This window comes from Mytilus edulis, chromosome 4 (assembly GCF_963676685.1).
Source record: "Mytilus edulis chromosome 4, xbMytEdul2.2, whole genome shotgun sequence".
Classification (NCBI taxonomy): domain Eukaryota; kingdom Metazoa; phylum Mollusca; class Bivalvia; order Mytilida; family Mytilidae; genus Mytilus; species Mytilus edulis.
Window position 1 is genome coordinate 80,656,377 of NC_092347.1, and position 22,722 is coordinate 80,679,098.

A 22,722-nucleotide genomic window follows, 5' to 3' on the forward strand; every position below is an offset into this window, starting at 1 on the left:
TTCCTATAGGTACAGTGCATAGTCGCATTTGTCATCCATTCATATGATTATTCAGATTGAGTTATTTTGGGAGAAAAACGAGAAAAAGGGCATCCGGATATTGTCCCGTCATTGGACAAAATTTCAAGTCAGATTATACTTCCGGTTTGCGTTTGTTTTCTCTTATTTTTTTGTGTAATTTCACATTGCGATAAGATGTGTCACGGTACTAGTCTATCCCAAATTCGTGTATTTGGTTTTGATGTTATATTTGTTATTCTCGTGGGATTTTGTCTGATGCTTGGTCCGTTTTTGTGTGTGTTACATTGTAGTGTTGTGTCGTTGTTCTCCTCTTATATTTAATGCGTTACTCTCAGTTTTGGTTTGTTACCCCGATTTTGTTTTTTGTCCATGGATTTATGAGTTTGAACAGCGGTATACTACTGTTGCCTTTATCTACATTTATAAATTGTGACTTAGATGGAGAGTTGTCTCGTTGAAATTCATACCACATCTTCTTATATCCATTATCCTACTCAGCATTCGTCAATTATATGTTCGAAATATTCACGAGAAGCATTTTACAAAGGGGGATTTTTAATATATGCAGCCTCCTCAATTTATAACTGATTTTTCCTTTGAGATCAAACACATGTGTTATTTCGCAAGTGTTTGCGTTATAACGCTAAGGTTTGCTTTATTTCCAAAAGGTTTGCGATAGATCGCAAACGTTTGCGTTATATCGCAAAGGTTTGCGTTACATCTCAAGTGTTTGCATTACAACGCAAATGTTTGCGTTTTATCTTAAAGGTTTGCGTTATTTTGCAATGGTTTGCATTATTTTGCAAAGGTTTTCGTTGAGTTGCGTGGCGCTAATACGCTTCCGTAATACAACATCAAAGAATTGATATTGTTTGGGCTTTAACATGCAGATGGTTTGACATTATTCCTACACAGGGCATTTATTTAGATTCGTATACTGACAGCATGCATGAGGCATGATTTTCACACCAATTGCAAAGCAACACGAACAGCCCATTTGTGTGAATTCAACATGTGAAGACGAGCTGTATATATTCGTATTATTCAAATACATAAATAATTACATAATTTTTATTGATCAAATCACATAAACCTCTCCAAGGTCTTACGACACCGTATTCCTGGCGGAATCAGGATGCTGTTGATTTTGGTCTCACGGACTGACCAATCAAAAGAATTGTTAACAATGGGTTTTTTATATGTATAAGAGTTGGTGCTCTCCATTGCTTTAGTTTTAAGCCCGGATTTGTTTTCTCTAAATTGATGTATGACTTTTGAACAGCGGTATACTCAGAGTTCCGTATTTTTGTGATTTTATTTTATACTACTACTGCTTTTTTTATAAATTTGTTAAATTTGATATTTGCCCTCTTCTTTCCAACTTGTTTCTTTATTATTATGAGGCTGACTTCATACAGGAACTTCTTAGGAAGTTAGCAATATCCTTTAACTGTCCTTTACACTATATAGATGACGTTTTTTCACTAAATATTTCACAATTTGGTGACTATGTCGAACGCATCAATCCCATTGAACTAGAGATAAAGGATACAACAGATAAAGTTAAGTCGGCCTCATATCTTGACCTACATCTAGAAATTGACAATGAGGGTCGATTGAAAACAAAACTTTACGACAAAAGAGATGATTTCAGCTTTCCAATTGTGAATATTTGTAAGTAGCAACATTCCAGCAGCACCTGCATACGGTGTAGATATCTCCCAATTGATACGATATTCCCGTGCTTGCATTTCCTATCATGATTTTCTTGATAGAGGGTTGTTGCTCACAAGGAAGTCATTAAATCAAGAGTTCCAAATGGTGAAGTTGAAATCATCTCTTCGTAAATTTTACGGACGCCATCACGAGTTGGATGACCGTTAAGAAATAACCGTTTCACAAATGATATTGGATATGTTCCTTACGTCGTAACCACAATCCCCTTCCCTTTCATAAATGTGACCTACCGAATTAGACTATTTACCGGATGTGTTATCTCATAAACAACACGACGTCTGCCACATGTGGAGCAGGATCTGCTTACCCTTGCGGAGCACCTGTGATCAACCCTAGTTTTTTGGTGGGGCTCGTGCTGTTTTTTCTTTAGTTTTCTATGTTGTGGCATGTGTACTATTGTTCGTCTGTTTGTCCTTTTCATTTTTAGCCATGGCGTTGTCAGTTTATTTTCGATTTATGAGTTTGACTGTCCCTCTGGTATCTTTCATCCCTCTTTTGATGAAGTTGAAGTCCAATCAGCTTAAAACTTAGTACACATGTTCTCTATGATATGGTCCACTGAACATAGAAAATTATAGTGAGAGTGGGGCATCCGTGCACTTTTAGACACATTCTTGTTTTTTTATGTTTTCCGTCATTTATTTATACATGCACTTCCATCTATCAATTCTGTCACTGGTTTTATTTCTGAGTTTGCCATATTAAATTAAAAAATAATAACAAAAATATGTGGATGGTTTTAATAATGAAGATCTTAATTCATACTGACAATTCATCCTTTAATAGGAAAACAAAGAATATCAGGTATCCATCCACGACACAAAATCAGTACAGACACAGCAAAAATCACTTTAAAAGCAAAGAAACCGTGCTTTTACTGCTGTTCTTAATCTCAAAATTAAAATGATAAACACATTAAACAGAATGGACAAAAACTGTCTTATTCCTGACTTGGTTCAGGCATTTTCAAGTTTGGTTTTAAAGCGCTGAACCTCTCACTTGTATGACAGTCGCAAAAGTTCCTTTAAAGTGACAACGATGTGTGAACATAACAGGCACAACATGTAAAAATGTCACAAATAGGGGTACAACAGCAACAAAAAAAACAGTAAAAACTTGGGATAATCTCAGGTGCACCGGAAGGGTATGTAGATTCTGCTGAACACGCGGCACCCATCGAGTTGTTCATGCTAATATTACAAAGCCAATAAATTCGTGAATAGTGAACGAGATTAAAGTAACGATTTAAGAATCATATCCGATATAATCTATGAAACGGATATTCCTCAACGGTCAACCAACCCATAATGACGTCCGTAATATTTACAAAGTGATGATTTAAACTTCACCATTTGGAACTATTGGTCTAAAAAACAAAAACTCAGAATTGGGAAGCTTTTTGTCGTAAAGTTTTATTTTCAACCAAACCTTATAGTCAATATCTAGATATAATTCCTAATCAAATGGCAAAAATCAAAAGCTCAAACACATCAAACATATCAAACGAATGGACAACAATCGTCATATTCCTGATAATGTAAAGGCATTTTCTATGTAGAAAATGATGGATTAATCCTGGTCTTATAGAGCTTAACCTTACCGTTATATGACAGTCGCATCAAATTCCATTATATTTACAACTATGCGTGAACAAAACAGACATAATAGGCAAAATAGTGGTACAGAAGTCATCAGCGTGTCACAATCTCAATCAGAACAAAATCAAACAAATATTTAACACAGAAGCACAAAAACAAGCATATATACAAATGTATAATTTAACAACCACGTTCATTGCTTACTAATTTTTGTATTTTAAATCAACCCATAAAGGATGTTTGAAGTCCTGTTACTGAATGGCTAGGTTCATATCATCTCTAGTGTAGAATCGCGTGTTTGACGTCAGAATATAAAAGTCCCACTGGTAGAAGCATAAAATGATTAAGTCGTTCAAAGAATTTTCAAAATTATAATAGAACAATAGCATAACAGCATTATAATACATGTAGAACAATAACATAATAACATTTTAGAATAACAATAACATTATAAAATAACAATAACATAATGGCGGGATGTTTAATAGTACAGGTCCACGTCATATGTACCAAAGAAACACAAAAAGTAACACATACAAAGCACACCAGGAAAAAATGAAAGATGATACAAACAACACATTGACGGGATGCAGAAGTACCGAGCCACGTCAAATAAATATCACCTAAAACAGACCAACAGTAAAAGTTATCAATAATAGAACAAAGACAAAAAAAAACCAATACAACACGTTATTAAGATGATAAATAACGTCAGTACGCAGAATCTATACGCCAAGACCATCATGTTTTTTTTTTGTGAAGTTAACACGGAATGTTTATCAACAAGGACTTGGTACCTTCCGATGTACTTTTTTTTTTAGAAAAAGACGTTCTTTGACATACCCTTGGTTAAACAACTTTCTGCTCAGACACTTGTGGCATTTTACAAAGTCTCAGTAGGAGCTGCAAGCTCTTGAATATCGAATAAATTGGGAAATGTAGATCTCATATGCAGGTGAAATTGGTATATTACTACTAAGGTGGGGGAAATTGACAATTTCAAAATTAAAATCGTCTCGTTTATCATAGATTCTGGTACTGAGATAAATGTGTACGACAAATTCGAGGTATAAGTCCTAACTTGAGGAAATAGTTGTATTGAACAAATTATGTTTTATATTAAGCAGCCTAAGCACACTTCGTTTTTCTCAAAACACTTCGTGTAAAACTGCCAACCGGGAACATCTAATTTGGGAATCTCTGTCAGAACCTTTCCACCAGCACTCAGTAACTCACATCTGTATATAAAAAACAATACTCATGTTTTAGTTTGGCATATTATTCACAGAAAAACGTGTCCTATCAAATGAACAAACATACATAGAATGAAATTCAAAACAGTGTGACTGTGGCCATTGATTGACACATTAAATTCATCCATTGACTGGGACAATTTTGGTGAACGTTTGTATGTAACGACCACTGCTCACTATGTACTTTTTAAAGACACTTAAACTATGGGGTCACCAAAGGTTCTCAACACCTTAATAAAGTAATTCGAAAAATTAATCAGAAATAACACGATGTTTTGATTTATATCAATTACATAAATCAAAACATAAAGGTTATTCCTGATTAATTTTTCGAATCATTTATAATTAAAGGCGTTAAGAAACCTTTGGTGACCCCACAGTTTAAATGTCTATCGTAGGTACGTCGTAAACAGTGGTCGTTATAGACAAACGTTCACGTAAATTGTCCCAGTCAATGGATGAATTTAATGTGTCAATCAATGGCCACAGCCACACTGTTTTGAATTTCATTCTAAATCTGGCCGCTGGTTTTCTTTTTTAGAATCTTTATTCTGATACTCTTTCTGTCGATAATCGGTATGGGACTTTCTCAATGTTAGAGGTCGTACGGTGTCCTACAGTAACTTTGGTTTACATCCTACTGCTTTGGTTTCTAGTAGAGATTTGTCTCATAAACACTATCATACCACTCACTTCCGATTTATTTGTAAATCGACACTGGTTAAACTTATGACTGGTTCAGCATAGTAAATTAACAATACATTACATTTTACATAGAAAGCTAATCCATCAAATTTGAAGTGTTGAATTTGATTTGATACTACAGCTGAGGAAATTCCAATTAATCAGTCAAAAAAATAGATTTGCAAAAGTCTTTTGTGTTAGGTAAGAAGACATATGACCCTAAAAATATGAACCACCGGCAGTTAGGATAAGGGACATCTACCAACATGGTTTACTCCGTTCAATAATTTGTGTACCTATCTTAAGTCGGGTAAAGAGTCTTCTCATTGCAGAAGGCCTTACATTGAGATATAGTTTTCAACATATATGGTCTTGGTCTTAGCTGGTGGTAATTGGTCTTAATGGCAATCATATCTATATATTTAACTGATTAAAATAAAAATTAAAATATGCTGTAAATATAAATCACTTCATAGTTTACAGCTTTCAGTAGTTTTGCATTTTAATTGCATTTTCAATAATTTGTCAAATTATTTTCTCTTGGTTTATGTGTTCTAGCTCTTATCAATCAACTTCAAACTTGTCGAATTTTATTATTTCTTCCGTTTAATGTGTAATGTACAGTGCTTTTAGCCAAGCTTCTACTTACGTAATGAGAAATGTGGAGTTGCTATGGAGATGAATTAAAAATTTATAACAACAAATTACAGAAATAATGTGAACTTTCATCCTGTCCGGTGCAAAATCCGTTCTGACCAAGCCAAGTTATTAAGTCTTAAACTTCCCTTGTCTTCTCCCTCTCCTTAAAAAATAAATTGCTCGTCCCCTAACTACACTGCACCGTGGTTGCTACCGTCAACAATGACAACTGATATCAAATACAGCGATTTTTGTTACAGTTGTTTTACATATTTTAAGACTTACCCTTTGCCTTGCGCTTGATAGTTAAATCCAATACACGTTTTCATAAGATCACATTTTGCAGAGCACCGTATTACGCTTCTTGCCTGGACTGAATGTACAATCTCTAAATTTGCTTTAGTATCATTACGCTGGCATTTATTGTACTGTCCAGTAAATCGATCTGAAACAAATCTAAACCCGTATTTGTTTCTGTCATTATAAAACATTTGAAAAGGTTAGTGATATTTCCTAAAAAATATTCTGAAAATAACAATCGTTCACTGTAATTGTACTAAAATTAAAATACATCGGGTTTACTTCAATGAGACAGCAACTTGACGACCTAAATAACCAAATGACTTCTAGAGGTCTCTATAAGAGAATACACATGTATCAATTAAATATGCCAAGTTCTCATTCATCCCGAGCTGATGATTAAATTGAATAGTAATGTACATAGATATGCTATTAACACCAAAGTCTCCAAATATGTTCCCCATCTAAATTCCGGAAACGACAAAATACACCCCCTTTTTATTCAATATAGAAAAAAGAGAAGAATAATAATAAGTTACGTCATTGCCGGTCTTCATCAATTCTTAGAAAACTTAAAAACGCTATTTTCACAGAGAAAACAATAAATAATCGTCTCCTATTTAGTCTCTAATACCTAGAAACCAGTAATATTTCCATGTTAGCAGCCTGTATTTCAGTGATTATTATAAGTTGCTATCTGTAATATTTGGTTTTCGTTTATTATTTTGTCATAAATAAGGCCGTTGGTTTTTCGATTGAAATTTTAAAATTTGTCATGTCGTGTCCTTTAATAGCAGACTATAAACGGTATAGGTGTTAATGATTGCTGAAGACCATTATTATGGCTATACTTTTTAGCCATGACGTTGTCAGTTTATTTTCGATTTATGATTTTGTCTGTCCATCTGGTATCTTTCGTCCCTCTTTTCTATACCAGTTGCACAAGATTAAAAGGAAAACTAAATAACACAAAATCGAAATCATTCACTATGAATACTTTTTGCGTGTCTTTTACATATATATATATATATATATATATATATCATTATCATAATCTCTGTCGTGTCCCCTTTAATGTTACTACTAATTACAAAAAAATCTCCAGCGAACCTTTCAACCTTTAACGAACTTTTAAATCTGGTTTATTCTTAAACCAGCAAAATGTTTTACCCTTAAATCAGTTTTACCTACTGAGTTTTATGATTCATTAACAGCATTAAAAACTTGTTTAAGGAAAATTTTAGGTAGTATCAAACATGATACTGTAACTTACCAACTATTTTAATCAGTATTTTCCATTTCCCAGTTGAACCCCAAGCGTTCATTACACCTATCTCTCTTATTAAAAAGGGGTCGTTGTCTGTATAACAGTATATTTCATCAATGTCAGTTACCTTTCCTTTTCCTAACTTTATTTTTCCTTCATTCCAGCTGACCCAAAATGTACGATACTCATTACAATTAAGACGGTATCTTTCTTCATTTATAGTTTTGAAAACATACTGACGTTGATTCTGTTGCAAGGCCTCATCTTGTCGACGTCTCAGGTTTAGCACCCAATTACCATCATGATTGGAATCACCAGCCAGAAGAAGCTGGTAAAATGGTTCAGAGGAATTCATACTGCTTGCTAGAATAACCATCGTATCACGGCATGCTTTAACATCAAAGAACAGTGATCTTATTTGAGAAACGTTCAGGCCATAATTACTCAATTTTATTTGCGTAACAAAATCCAAATAATTAGGCGTACTGAACGCATGGACTGTTCCTTGGTCTGGTGTGTCTATTGTTAGATCAATCTGCAACAACCCTGCAGATAAATATCAAAGAGTTTGTAAAAGTTAATAATGGAAATGTGTTATTTAAGAGAGCATCGGGGTGTCGGTTTATCTATAACAGTGTCATGCTTCATCTGTACTAGGCAGTAAATTTAAAGACAAAAAAGTAACTTCACATTCTCAAGGGCTTTTAACAACATATGAATGAATTTTATTTTTCATAAACTACAAATTACATAGTTACAGATAATATATAAAGAATTACATTAAATATTGAAGCACATACATTGTGTAACATGCAACACTAAATTAATTCGACAAGCTCAAACAATTTGGTATTGCAGAATAATAAGGTTTTATTTTAATTTCAAAGTCTTATGCCATATTTAGTTATTTCCTTGTTAAATTTTCTGATAATAGGAGCACCATCTGTTTAATCTGAGCACAGTCTTATTTTTCTGTTATCCTTTTATAGCGTTAACTTTTTATGAGTTACGGTTTGTTATAACGACAAGAAAATATTGGAGGATTTTACCTTTGAAGAAAGATCAGAAAATATTTTAAATACTATCTTTATGTAATCATTTTGTATTTTTACATTATATTCAAAATTTATTTCATTCACTAAAAAGGAATAGCGTTCTGATTGTGTTTTAAGTACGAAACGTGTGGCATGCAAAGATAGATAACTCCAAATTCCTTTGAAAGAATTTAGATTTCCATTCGTTGCACTTTTTTATCATGGTTTAAACAAAATCTTGATTTTTTTATCATTAAAAAATTATTTTTAAACACTACAATGAAAATTAAATATTGAGCAACTTTACTAAAGAAAAAAGTTTACGTATCTGTGAGTACAAAACGGTATTAATTATTTTAGTTTGTCGTTGTTTAGCGTTGATTCTTGAAATATAGTTTCTGAAAATGTGTTGAATTCACCAGTTATTATAGATAAACTGATACGCCAGACACGCGTTTCGTCTACATAAGACTCATCAATGACGCTCAGATCAAAATAGTTATAAAGCCAAACAAGTACAAAGTTGAAGTGCATTGAGGACCAAAAATTCCAAAATAAAAGTTGTGTCAAATACGGTTTAGGTAATTTATTCCTGGGATAAGGAAATCCTTAGTTTTTCGAAAAATTAAAAGTTTTGACAACTGGAAATTTATCAAAATGACTATATAATTGATATTCATGTCAACACCTAAGTGCTGACTACTGGGCTGGTGATACCCGCGTGGACGAAACGTCCACCAGCAGTGGCATCGACCCAGTGGTGTAAATATTTATCAAAGGTACCAGGATTATAATTTAATACGCCAGACGTGCGTAAAAAGATAAAAAGGGGACAATCACCTCCACCTCACACCCTAAAAGATCAACTTCATCTACAACCATCAGAATTGAAGTTCCTTCTAGTTTGTGTGTATCAATCTTGTTTTCCGTGGGGGGATTTGTGAATTGTTTTTGTTGGTCTTTTTCCTTTGGGTCGTTTTGATTGTATTTCTTCAACCAATTTGATTAGTGTTTGCCATCTTTTATCTTTTCACAAACTTATATTTTGACAGAAGATTTTATATACGATATAATATGTATATAAATTTATACAATTAATGAGCGGTAACGGAACTTTCAACCCCTCATTTTATTCGATGTTTAAAAATAGACATGTATAATTCGATTACTTCTTTTTTTCAATGTGTAGGTGAGCATTATAGTAAATGGCATGCATGTCCATCTGTCCTGTATAAGCTTCACGACTTTATTTAAGGAATTCTTAAGACTACCATGAAGTTGTATTAAAAAACATCACTGATTGATTGATTAATTGCTTTATTGATTGGTGTTTACGACACTTTCAACGCTATTGCGCTATTTCGTGGTGGTCAGTTGTTATTGATGGAGGAAACCAAAATGCCCGGATAGAACTACCGACATTTAGTATGAAAACTGAGAATACTAGTCAGTTAAGACTGCAGTCGAGTAGACCTACTCCGTGCGGGATAAGAACTCACAATATCCACCGGCCACCAAAACCCCACACAACATGAAACTTGACACATATAATGTGAGCTTTTAAAAGTATATCGCAAATTAAGGTTTTGATCAAGATGTTTTCGTCACCGATCCTTTTTATAGATTCGGTTAAATGTAGGATAACATTTCAGTAAATGTAAATGTAGTTTACCATGAAAATAATAATGATGGTCAAATCAACTTGAAGAGTTCATAAAATGCCAATTTAGGGGGTTTAAACCCAGTTTTTGAGGTTTTCTGAACATGGAGATGATTATTGTGATAATGCAAAAGGGTAATTTTTCAATATCAACATAATTATGTCATTCTTGATGCTTCTATTTTTTAAATCTCATAAAAATTATTTGAATTAAACAATCGCAACGTTTAAAACCCTTTTTTTACTGTATCAAAACCTGTGTGTCTAGTATGCTTAAATCATAATAAAACTCACCTATAATCATGTTAATTTTCCAAAGAATAGTGATTACAAGAATTTTGTAATGAAACTTCATTATGTCAAAACTGAAAAGTGATGCTGACTTTGCGATGTAAACTACTGTTCTTGATTATTTTTTCTCTACGTGTGAATTAAATAGAAAGGCATATGGTCTTATTTGTATGTATGTTTGAACATACTAGACTGTATTTTCTGATAAATTAAAATATAGTTTGACAATGCGTTGATTAAAAATGGATTACAACAAGCAAACTAAATGAAAAAATAAGTAAACTCAAACATTATATGTCGTATTTTATGATAATTGAAAATAATGTTCGAAGTTATCAAAGTAAAATCATTAATTTAATGACATATATTTAATATAAATAAGAAAATGTGATATGAGTGCCAATGAAATAACTCTCCATTTATATCAAAATATATAAAAAGTTAATAATTATTGGTCAAAGTAAGCCTTTGCTCACACTGAACAGGAATCTATAAAGGACACCAACGTGACTAGTCAAAACAATTTAAACAGCAAAGCTAACTGAAACGGTATTATCAATATAAAAAAAAACAATAAACGAGAAATACCTATGACAACCACTTAGGACGTGAGACAGGTGCATACAAATGCAGTGGGTTTAAACGTATTATCAGGCGCCAGCATTACAACCTATAAAAACACACTATGAAAAAACGATTGAAATGGCTTTACGTAACTCGATCAAAAAGACATTTATACAAAAACAAGTAAACATACACTGCTATTTAGATTTGTATGTAAAAACCAACCACGAACACTCGTGTACACATGAATTTAAACGTGTGAAGAAATACGCAATTTTTGTTTTTATTTCCTCGCCAAATGAAAGTCACCCATATTTTAGAAAATTTATAAAAAAAAAAAAGACATCTTGATAAGTGAAGCGTTTGAGACCATCTTTTTTTTTTTTAACAAAATGGACAACTCAACAACCAAGATGTAAATGTGCTTCATACGAATGACTTAAAAGTTAATTGGAAAATCAGTAATGTCACTCATATTTGTGTATTAGTAGATTGGTCATGCTTTTTTCGTATAGTTAAATTGAATGTAAAGAGCCTTATTGAAAATTGGTTTCATCCAAAATGAGTTACTTTCTTTTAATAAAGATATTTATATAATTATTATTATTATTATCATTGCATGTATTACTAAAAGTTGTAATTATATTAGGAAAAAGAAAAAAAATACTCTGTTAAGTCAAAGGTTTCTGCGAATAGCGGAGCCGACACTCAAAGTACGACCACGAGTGGAAAAGGTAAAAATAAAACTGTGAACGTTATAATTGAAAGTTTACACATATCAACTCTAACCCCTGTTCCCTTAATTCCAAATAATGTGTCAATCATGACTATGCTCGGATCCATTCAAAATGGTCAGGAAAAAACAGTCCGAGAATATAAAGTCTTTAAAAGATCGTGTTAGAGAAATTGAGGAGTATTAGGGAGAAGGAGATTATTATGATTAAAGTGAAGAACACCCTCATGTTGATGGAAGATAATAAGACAATGAAATAGAAATACCTATAAAGAAGCAGAAACTTAATAGGGTCTCTTCTAAGTCAAAAAGAAGTTTGTGATGACAAAATTGCTAACATTAACGTGCTGTTGAGAAAAAGTTTGAACGAGGAGCAATAACCCGAAATGATTAAAGATAAAAACAATACTAGACTTAAAATTTGTGCAGGTTTTATAAGAAAAAAACAGCTCATCTTGAATGTTATTTCCACCTGGAGCTAAAACTGCTGGTAATAAATTGCAGTTTCCAGAAAGAAAACTATACTTTAAGCTGCAAATATCTTAACTAAAACGTCAACAAAATGGCACTTGACGATAACAATAATGGTGACTCCGGAAGCGGAGAAAACAATGTGATAGCTGCAATGATGTATTGGCGTTATTTGTCCATGCAAAGAGACATGTGAGCATGACAAGAAGGGACTTTTTGAAGCCTGAAATGATGACAGAATATGTGCCACTGTTTTCCCTCGCAGTACCTTATACAAACAATCTGTTTGGGGACAACGTTTCAAAAGTTGCTAAAGACATACAGGATTGTTAAAATTTGGAAAACAAACTAAAGTATGGCTACGGCAGAGGCGGAGGTGGAGGATTCTTTAGAGGTGGCTAAGGAAGTTACAGAGGTAGCAGATGTGGCTACCGTGGAGGTAGAGGTAGCTTCCAAGGAGGAAGAGGTCGAGGTTCCGGCAAAATTCGCCAAAACTATAGAGGATGAAATATATAGACATTCTAGATACATCAAATTAAGTAAGTCTTTGAGTTAAAGCTGGTGTATTGAAATTGTTTTCCAATGAATGGGAAAAACTTACCTCCGATAAATTTATAATAGACATAGTTACACATTGTCATAAAGAGTTCATAGATAATGTTCAACTTAGTATGACAATTTTAATGTAAAATATGTCTTTAACTCATAATAGCTGACCCATTTTCTATCTCATTATAATTTCTCATTTTAATCGGTATATTGAAAGTCGTATATACAATTTCGTGTCGATGGACAATGAATCCATGATTGCAAGAAATTCTAATATACAATTAAATAATGTTTGTAATAAATATATTTTATTTTCCTCTAGATATAGCGTAAATTCAGGGGATCTGTCTTTGAAAAACCGAAAAAAAGAAAAAAAAGTAATATATGTAGCAGCATATGAATAAAAGACAAATAAAAAAAAAATTCGAGGCGAATTATTGTCACTTTCTACATTTTTATTCTTTTTTAGTTTCTTTGTTTGTAAATTCTCGTTTTCAAATATCATTTAAGGATGTTATTTATGAAATTGTACCTTATTTTCAATAACAAAAAATGTTTATTTTCGTATTTTGTGGTTTGACAATTCGTTATTTTGAGGATTTTCTTGATCTAAAGGATGCAATGCAATATATCCTCACTTTTCACATAGTAAATGAAACAAGATTAATATATAAAACAAATACATCAACCATTGCAAGCAACCTTTACAAGCACAACACCGCTCATAACATAAATAAAAGGGGTTGACAAGCAGATTGCAGTCTAAGATAAACGGAATTATCCAATTGAACATGACAAAACAGATTCCCATATATATTCTTTCTTTACAAATTATATCTATTACTATAATTATTCATAGGAATATAACTACATTTACAAAAATACATTATAACCCAATCCACGTGACGCTATTTTCAATAGTCTTCTACTTTAATATTAGTTTCTATTGCAATTGACATTTATCACAAATAAGTTGAGTTTATCTCCCTTTCTACGGCAATGTGTGTATAGAGATGCGTCTTATTTTCACTTTGATAATATTTAATACGCGTATTTACCTAAATAAAATTAAATAAAGAATGCCAGTAAGATAAGATGTAAATACAGAAGTTTACCAATGTTCAAAGTCATAAATCGATTGCGAGAAAAACACATATGGGTTACAAACGAAAAACCGTGGGAAACATATCAAATATAGATGAAAACAAAGGAACAACAGAAACACTGTAGTGCAACAAAAACAAACGCCAACAAACATAGAAACGAACTATTCGATAACAACTGCCATATTCCTGACTAGTTACAGTAAAAAAACAAATCACAAAATTACTGAACTCCGAGGATAATTCAAAACGGAAAGTCCAAAATCATACCGCTAAATCAAAAGCCCAAACACATAAAACGAATGGATAACAACTGTCATATTCCTGACTTGGAACAGGCATTTTCTTATTTAAAAAATGTTGGATTAAACCTGGTTTTAAAGATAGCTAAAACTCTTACTTGTATGACAGTCGCATCAAATTCACAAAATCATACACCCTATCTGCGTATTTATCAGTTACAAAAAGTTTCTCCAATCTTGTTTTGTTATAATACTTTGCTAACATCTAAACAAAATTACCGAATGACTATATCTTTCAATTAATATCAAATTAAAACTAAATTACAACGTATTTTAAAAGATAACTGTGTTAATGATGTTGAACGCTCTTGTTATTTATCTGTGAAAACAAATGCTGATCAACAAAACGCAATATTATGTTATTATACTATAATACGACATAGAGAAAATAAGTGGTTGTTGCTCTATATTGTGATACATTAGATTGAATGAAATAAAATGCAGATCCGACTGATCATCATATATATTGTCATACATAAACAAAACATATATATCATCAAAGATATCAGGGTTATAATTGAGGACGACCGATGCGCATTAAGTCTAAAGAAGACCTCTCAGAGATGCTCGATTCAAAAAAGTTAGAATGGCCAAATCAGGATAAAGATTTTATATAACCAAAAAAAGTCCAAAACTATGCCAAATCTGGCAAGCGATTTTTAATGCAGATATACTGGTAAATTATCGTGTTCCAAAACAAACTTGCCAGTCACGATATTGTCATGGCAATGACATTTCATAAAATGTTTACTGTCATCAAAACTATACTTGTTCCAAAAGTGTAAATGACATTGCTTTCCCGTCGTGTTTTGATTTGATTGTAGAGTTATATTATAGTCCTAGTTTACATGATGTTTACCTGATCAATATCAACATAATTATGCATTCATTACAGAAAATAACAACCAAAATAGTTGACTTTTTTAACCAACTTACAAGTGACAGTGTATGTTATATGTTATATGGTCTGTTCCTGACTCCTATGGATCCTTAGATTTTTAGTCAAGTTCGTAAGGGGTATTTCACTATGGACCCAGAGGAGGTCAGTAGTGAACCGTATAATAAATTTATTTCACACGAGATTGTTCCTGCCCAATTTTGTATAAAACTATAAACTTAGTAAATTGTTAACAGCAATAGAGTGCAATAAAATATATTAGTCACGTTAAAAAAAAAATAAAAAAAAAAAACTAAAATATGAAATACCAAAAGATTAATAGAAGTCGTCACCATTGATAGTAGACGTGACATCACTAAGCCCACGCGAATAATATAACAGATAACAGGATTTAAAGGAGTAGGTCCGGTAAGGGCTGATTTTGGCCTCAAATTTCATGTTCATCTGACGAAAGATTTTGGACACTTTTTAAACACTTAAGTGTCTATTTCAGTTGATTCAATTGGTTTATGTGAAAAATTTCAACTGATTTAGTCATTAAAAACGCTCCAATTCAAGCTTAAATATGAAAAATCTATCAAATATATGCCAAAAAATGTCACTTTTCAGATCGTATTTGTCAAAAATGAAAGTGGCCGCATATATGTTATTTATTGTATATATATATATACACACATAGATTGAAAGGGGGGCCTAGATAAAATGTAAGTGTACTTGTATTGTTTAAATCTGTATTCTCATTGTTTGACCTCATGATGTAATTAATGAATCCAACGAATAAACTATAAATCAAAATCACTAAAGAAATTATGTTTTATTTGGCTGTAAATTTGTCATGGCATTTATTGCAAGAAAGAAACACAATCAACTTGTCAATCAAAACTTGATGACGATTGAATTACTGAAGGGCGATCCAGCAGTAACAAAGTTATATCAGGAGCCACTGGGTAGTCCATAGCAGCTTAAAGTAAATTCCGCCTGTCCATTCACAATACAAAAAAGCTCCAAACTCAGTCTGTTATATATGCCATGACGCTGGTGCTATAATCATTCTTCCAAAACTGAAACGATAAATGAAAAGCAGCAGAAAATATTCATAATGGGGAAAAGGGAGGGCGGGTAAATTCTATAGCTTTGGTCAAGCTCCGTGTAAGGTTTGAATTCAAATGACCAAACCACACGAGGTAAATTGCACGGACTAACATTTCGCGGGCTAAACTAATTAGCATATTAAAGTGACCAGTATAAAATGAATCGAACACACCGTCAATTTAAATCAATAATAGGCATACCAAGTTATATAATTACAATAACTGAATTTAATTATTATTGAATTAAATTCTATTATTGTATATATATATATACACACATAGATTGAAAGGGGGGCCTAGATAAAATGTAAGTGTACTTGTATTGTTTAAATCTGTATTCTCATTGTTTGACCTCATGATGTAATTAATGAATCCAACGAATAAACTATAAATCAAAATCACTAAAGAAATTATGTTTTATTTGGCTGTAAATTTGTCATGGCATTCATTGCAAGAAAGAAACACAATCAACTTGTCAATCAAAACTTGATGACGATTGAATTACTGAAGGGCGATCCAGCAGTAACAAAGTTATATCAGGAGCCACTGGGTAGTCCATAGCAGCTTAAAGTAAATTCCGCCAAAATTACAAGTTGAGTAACTAGTTGCACAACTTGTAATCCGCCATAAAATTTACCGCATGACAAATTTAACAGCAAGAATCAACATCAATCAACTTCAACATCATTATCAACTTCGATGTCATTATCAACTTCAACATCATAATCAATTTCAACATCAACAATATTAACAACATCATTATCAACTCAACATCATTATCAACTTCAACATTATTATCAACTTCAATATTATCAACTTCAATATTATCAACTTCAATATTATTATCAACTTCAATATTATCAACTACAACATTATTATCAACTACAACATTATTATCAACTTCAATATTATCATCAACTTCAATATTATCATCAACTTCAACACAAACATCCAAAACTTCAACATCAACTTAAATTCAATACTTTGAACTTCATTAAATTGATATTCATGTGGCAACATCAACATAAACTTCAGCTGAAATGCAATACTGTCAACATCTAAGCTATGTTATTCATTGTAAGGGAAAACCAAACAATGAGGAAATTTAAAGAAAATATATACATAACATTTTCAGAGCTCCTTGAATCTGATTTAGGAATACACCCAACTATCTCTAATCCGAACGATGCACCTATAAGCTTAATATGACAGCTCCTATGACAATAAAAGAGCCAATTACCCAAATATCTTTCAGGTACCCTGAAATTAAGTGTTTCAACTATACAAGGTTTGTTCTTACGTAACCTTTTTAAAAAGTGTATGAAAATGTCCATCGTCTTTGTGTCTCAGCAATGTAGTCCGACATCAACCGGACAGGACAAATTGAAGTAGTTCATTCTTTTCCAGAAATGTCGTTACTGAATTACCCAGCTGATCTGTTTTCTAAGAAGGAACTTTTATAATAAGTGACCCTGAATAAGCATCAAATTATATCTTGGATCGTTTTACAATAAGATTTTCATTAAAACTTGAATTTGCAATTTCTCCCAAACTAAGAAACCCAAAATTCTAGCTGAAAATGAAGCTTTGAATAAACATGTTTCCTATACTGAATAACAAACTAAATTACGCGCATCTAAAAGTCTAGTTAATATACCAATAGTAATAGGCTTACGACAGACGTGTCGCTTATGTCACTGAGCATCTTTTGAACAACAAAAGAATGAGTGTTGTCCAATAAACCATTGATCTTATGATTAAACCTAATGCCTGAAAGGTACGCATTCCCATTGGAATAAGAATATTCATCCTTAAACATGTCAGCTACTATTAACTAAATGTGAAACGGGGCATGGCCATACGTCATACAGGTTTAGTTTATGTTTAAAGTTTTGAAATTAATTTAGTCCATTTGATACGTAAGCCAAGTATTTGAATAACTCTTGAACTACCGATAAAGAGATTTAAAACAGAACTCGACAACCACTTGTCACCCAAAATATGAGAAATGCCATTATAATTTCTAAAATTATTTTCCAAACACGTAGATTAGAAATAGGTCGATAATAAAAAGGCCCCGCAATTCTACCATTTCAATTCACTCACGACTTTTCCAAGCTAAATTTGGATCTTGTAAAACAGACTTTAATGTTTTGCTTGTATGATGTGCTCGAAAACCATATTTAAAACCATTATATAATAAATTTGCCAATATTTTAACGGGGTAGTCAGTCAACATATTCCCTTAAACCGTAGTATTAACAGGGGAACAACCAAAAATACCAAATATCATACGGTGATTGCAAGCTGTAAACAAAATTATAAAATTTGAAATGATTAAATTGCATCCGTGGAACATTTGCCTGCTAACAGGGAAATCTTTAATTATTTATCGAAAAACGAGTATTTGGGTTAAAATTTCCATGTGTATTCAAAAACCTGTTTGACTGCTCGAGCACCGGACTGATACTTTGGTGCAAAATTGTTTGCATCAGGTGCCCTAGGGTAGTTTTGATACCTAGGAGCAGAATAGTCCGAAGTTACAGTACTTCGAGGATTATTCTTGTTATATGAATAATTTGTACAGTACATCGAAGGATGGAACTGGCTACATCTTATACATGAATTCATGGCTGTATACACAATTCATACGAGTACAAACGGCCTTAAAATTATAATCGTAGCAAGGACTAATAATTGTGTGAGAAGTAAGAAGTTGTCTGTGGAACATGATTTATGCCTACTGCAATAAACTGAAGCCATAGCTGCCCATCAATGACGTCCCATGCACGCATATGATCACGAGCTTTTCTAAGTCGAAATTGCATGTCAAATTTATAAAAGTTCTCAAAAGGTACACCCCCTTATAATCGTCATGTAGCTAATCAATTCATTTGCCAATTCCGGGAATCTTTGCAATAAAATTTTCATATAATTTAAAAACCCTTCAGTCCACTCGCCTAAGTTAGATAATGATTTACTTTTGAATATTTGTTTCTGTCAATTAAAATGTCTCCATCTTCATCAAAACCGAGCACTTTTTTCGGTTGATCAATATTTGAAACAAAATTTTTTTTTTGTAAAGTAATTGTGCCAAATCAACATATTCTAAATTCCATATTTGGTTTATAATTTTTTGTGGTACAAACACATCAACATCATTACTAGTAGGTACAACTAAAATCTCACCGTTTTGTACAGAATTACGAGCTGTGGGCTGCCCTGGGTGTACACATCCCTGATCAGGAACTTGTTGTTCAGCGGGCTGCTGAGGAAGTTTGAAGTTCAAATGAGTGTGGTTGTAGAATTGGCTGTAGTGGTACAAACGGCTGTTGTGGTAATAACTGCTGTTGTGGTTATAACTGATGAGGTGGCAATAACTGATGTGGTGGCATTAATGGCTGTTGTGGTGGCATTAATGGCTGTTGTGGTGGTATTAATGGCTGTTGTGGTGGTATTAACGGCTGTTGTGGAATGGCTATATTTTGTCTTACAATTTCAGCTCTCTTTGGGCGAAGCCTTCTGTTTACCGGTAGCTGTATTTGATTTTGCCTACGTACAGCACGGTTTGGCAGCACCCTCTCTCCTTTTCCCCTCGGCATACTGGCTTAAACAAATAATTACAATGTAAGTCAATGCATTAGTAAAATAGTATATCATTTGTCAATGTTACAATTGAATCAATATTGAAATACAAATATTTCAATTTTTACCATTGACTAATTAGTACTAAGATACAATGGCAATAACCAAAGTAGAAAAAACCGCAAATGCTTGATTGTGGCTGTCTATGTCCAGTGGCAGATATTTCAAGTATATTCATAATGATAATATCATATTGATAACGAAAGTCATAAAAGAAAATAATTATTGTATCTACCGAATATCAATTGAAGTGGCCTTCGTTAATGAGAAATATTCCTATCCTATAATCGACTATTATACATGAAAACTATGAAACAATTAAATCGAAAAGTATATATATTTAAATAGTCAACTAACATTCTTGATGGCACGCAAAAGTTTACAAAAAGAAATGATTCATTAGGTACGGAAAGTGATTTTTTTTTTTAAATCAACTGATCTAAGAAAACTTGACCTCATTTTAAAGGCATTGTGAAGACATTTTCAAAACAGTTTCACTTTTATCAATACACATAATAACAACGAAGAAATATCAAATGTTCAAAATGGTAATTTTTTACTACTCTGGAAAAACTGTTGCCTCTCTTTAAAAATTAATAATATATATATATATTTTTTTTTTAATCATTTAATCATTTGGGTTATAGCTTTTGTTTATTTTGCTTCTTTTACATCTTGTTAGTCAATTTCAATCCTCCATATTAAGTTTTTTGGTCAAAATAGAAGCTTAAAGCATGAAAATGTCAACCACAATCATGAAATTCTATCGTCCAAAGTCACATAACATGACGATTTTTGTTTATTCCTTTTTTCAGAGCATCAGTTGGTATATTGAAAATATAAAGTAAAACTTTATTAACATTTGAATGTAAAGAAACAAAATATGAAATATTACTCTTTATATACAAGTGTATATGTTTGTGTGTGTGTATAAAAAAGATGTGGTATGATTGCCAATGAGACAACTCTCCACAAGAGACCAAATGATACAGAAATTAACATCTATAGGTCACCGTATAGCCTTCAACAATGGACAAAGCCCATACCGCATGGTCAGCTATAAAAGGCCCCGAAATGACAAATGTAAAACAATTCAAACGAGAAAACTAACAGCCCAATTTATGTACAAAAAATGAACGAAAAACAAATATTTAACACATCTACAAACGAAAACCACTGAATTACAGGCTCCTGACTTTGGACAGGCACATACATTCAGAATGTGGTGGGGTTAAACATGTTAGCAGGCGCCCAATCCCCCTCCTTGACCTGTGACAGTACAACATAAGAACAAACTATAAAAATCAGTTGTACCATGAGAGACAAGAAAAGTTTTGAAATATGTCCTCTGTCTTTGTATTGTCATGATAGTTTTAGAATGTTCCCTTTTCATTAACATTTAATGAAATATTCTTATTCTTATATAGCATGTATAGTGAATGCTTATAAATAAAGATAAACAACAACCTTTTAACAATTATTCTACTGGACTAAAATACCTGTTGCACTCAAAAACAATGAAAATAATATAACATTATTCTTATTCCAGAAATTTCAAACAAATAATTATGTCAGATCACTGTATTAAAATACTTGTATGTATAAAAGTAAAGTAAATTCATATCTGTATATCAGTTACAATATTTATACAGTGAAATCTGTAAACCAATCTCATTCAGGACTGAAGTTCAAAATGCATGGAATGTGAATAGCATTCGTTGCCATACCTAGATTCATATATTGTTTTCTTTATGTCCAGTGGCACCTATTTCATGCATATTTAGGACTAAAAAGAATTTATATATACATTTATGTTGAAATTAATATGTGGCTTACTCACCGGTTACTTCGCGCTGCAAGATTTGGATTTGGATTAAGAATAAATAACATGGTAAATGTTCATTAGCGTATTAAGACAGTTAAACAATTAGATATAACAACTCGCACAATAAGTATAACCATCTACTCAATTTACAAATATAAATATAAAATAATATCCAAGAAAAGATTGACAATTTACGCAATGATAGAATTTAAATTCAGTTATAACACCAAAGAAAAAGTTCACGACTATTTAAAGCATTTAACAAAGTTAAAATTATTTAAGAAAGAAAAACCTGATTAATAGTTTAAATTGTTGAGCTATTATTTTTTATAAAATGTTGCTTAATTCTAAAACTAAAAAAGAATACTCATCTTTTCTTCTGTGTTTTAAATTCTATAGCTTTGGTCAAGCTCCGTGTAAGGTTTGAATTCAAATGACCAAACCACACGAGGTAAATTGCACGGACTAACATTTCGCGGGCTAAACTAATTAGCATATTAAAGTGACCAGTATAAAATGAATCGAACACACCGTCAATTTAAATCAATAATAGGCATACCAAGTTATATAATTACAATAACTGAATTTAATTATTATTGAATTAAATTCTAGTATTATCATCAAATACAACTTACATTTCAATATTAAGAATGAACACAAATGCGGCCACTTTCATTTATGACAGAAACCGTCTAAAATTTGATTAAAATGCTAATATTGTGAAGATTTCAGTAATTTAGCATGACTTAATGATGTTAATATCCGATATATGTGCTTTGTATTGTCAAAAACAGCCCATATTTATGTAGCAGAAGCATTCTACTCTCCATTAAATAACTAAAAGTTTACAGTTTAACAATTTTGTAAAACTGCTATATATTGGGGCCACTTCTTTATTGCGTCAGTCGCGCGTTTCATGAAAGAGTTTATTGTCTTTATCGACTCAATTGGACCCGAAAGTCTATGCTATAATTGTTTCTCAGAAGATGTTTCTGTGAATACTCTAAGACGACAGTAGTTTACCGATGTTCAAATCATGTAAATCGATTTCGAAGAG

General features: G+C 32.2%; 1 long non-coding RNA gene across 1 annotated transcript; it reads right to left on the minus strand.

Moving 5' to 3' along the window:
• Positions 1 to 15,899: 15,899 nt before the first annotated feature.
• LOC139520678 (uncharacterized) lies at positions 15,900 to 22,268 on the minus strand. Its single transcript, XR_011663938.1, has 2 exons — positions 19,385 to 22,268; positions 15,900 to 17,638 (listed from the first exon to the last, which is right to left on the minus strand). It is a non-coding gene; the product is annotated as an uncharacterized lncRNA (long non-coding RNA).
• Positions 22,269 to 22,722: the final 454 nt, after the last annotated feature.